Raw genomic sequence first — 2,085 nt, 5'->3', positions numbered from 1 at the left:
TTGAACCTTAAACTTTCTACATAGAATTCTACTTCTCAATCACTATGATCTCGTTATGGGGCTAAAAACCACATAAAAAAACGAAATGTTTTGGGTGTATCGGTGCTTAATAACATAAAAAAACGAAATGTTTATTTTTTAAAGAGGTTTTCTAAAATAAAACTTATTTTAGGTTCATTAGATTATTAAAACTCAACTTGATAACCGTCTTAAAATTGTTAAAACATATACCGAAGCAAAATGGATATGAGTTTAGTAATTTTTTAAACTTGTTTTATTAAACCGAATTTACTCTGTAGGGACCAACTATGCAAAAAAGGATTTATAACGAATATTTTATAGACAAACTGAAAAGCTTAAGGATTATTTGCAGAGTTTTGTCAAATAAAAACTAGATAAAACTGCAAAAATGATCCATATACTATGTATTTTTTTGGAATTTTAGTTAAAACCATGATATTTTTTGGCTTCGTGGTCCTTTTACATAATTTCGTTGTGTTTTTGGTCCCTCCAAATTGTGAAACGACTGTAATACCCTTGGGGTATTTATTTTTCATTTTTTTAAAATCTAATACTACTTTATTTATTTTAATAATTGAAAAAATAAGAGTGGGACCCACCTCCCCTCTCTCTCTCCACCGAGACTACTCTATACTAAACACGCTTTTTTATTAAGGCTAAAACTAAACTATCAAAATCTCCATACTAAACACGCTTCAAAACTAGAAACCTGTTTTGTTTTTCTCAATTTAAGTAAAAAACAAACCAAATATAAGTATACAACTAATGTATTTAATTTGATTTTGGGATCCCAATGGGGATTTTAAAGACCCTTTATTGAAAATAAAAACTTTTTGAATGACTTTAACTCCGTGTGGACATAACATTTTTCTTTATTGCACTTTAGGATGATTTTTTCTTAGGGTTCACATGACACTTTTTTTCTTTAATACTACGCCTAGTATGGTTTTCTTTACTTAAATTGATTATATATGATCAGGCTTATATAAAGACTTTAGTTTATGTTTGTTTACGATTTTCTATAGTATATTTAAGTATAATAAGTTTAAATATTGTATTATATATATTGTATACTGAATCATCAAAGGTACATATGTACAATTATACATATGATTCAAGAGTTTCTAAAAATTTTCAATATTCCAAACGTGTATGAAAAGCATGTTTCTTGCTTTTCATAAACTTATAAACTTATTTAAGGGGTCATACATATGAAACAAAGAACACATTCTCTCTCTCTCTCTCTCTCTCTCTCTCTCTCTCTCTCTCATTTACGGTTGAGGGGAATGTTGTTTGGTCCGATATCGTTTTGATTGAATTCATACTGATCTCGGACCAGGCTTCATTCCCCCTAACGTGTGAGAATTCAACATACTTAAACGAGAAGTCGACAAAAGTGAAGTTTCTTGAGGTAAGTACTAAATGCATATGTTTGATTATGATGCCATAGATCATAGTTCTTACACGTTTTACCACTCTTAGATGTAAGTATCATAAGCAATCCCATGATATGTTTGTTTCTCTATGATTATCAACAATTTGTTCTATAAAAACTATTAGGACGTATTATTTATTGATGTTGATTGTGTCATTCAGACAAATGTCAAAACTGTTATCTTATAGTAACACTTGTATAAATCGGGTGACTGGTTGGCTCTTCATATAATTACCATTTGTTGATGTCATGGATTATCATTCTTAAATCTCAAAAAATAAGAGAACGCCATTGTTATTATGTTTGAGTTCTCACATCTTTACGACTTTACCACTGGAACAAACATGTAAAAGTATTAGTTTTAAAAGTTATATAAACATTTAATCAATAAACAAACAAAGTTCTAATAGAATTATGCTTGAGTATAGCTTTATATAATGCATGTTACAATTCTTTTTTGAATAGTTAGTCTTCCTTTTATGGTCTATTTGAGAATATGGGATTGATTTTTCTTTGAAGTTTGGCACGTATATTTTAGTCTCTACCTAATCTATCAAGGAAGTTGAAGGAAATATGGCTCTTAAATAAACAAAGTCGTTTTCCACTTTTATTTTGTTTTATTTTTTGTT

This window comes from Lactuca saligna, chromosome 3, assembly GCF_052625555.1.
Source record: "Lactuca saligna cultivar CGN05327 chromosome 3, ASM5262555v1, whole genome shotgun sequence".
NCBI classification, from domain to species: Eukaryota; Viridiplantae; Streptophyta; class Magnoliopsida; order Asterales; family Asteraceae; genus Lactuca; species Lactuca saligna.
The sequence above is the reverse complement of the archived record's forward strand: the minus strand, read 5'-3'. Positions refer to the sequence as shown.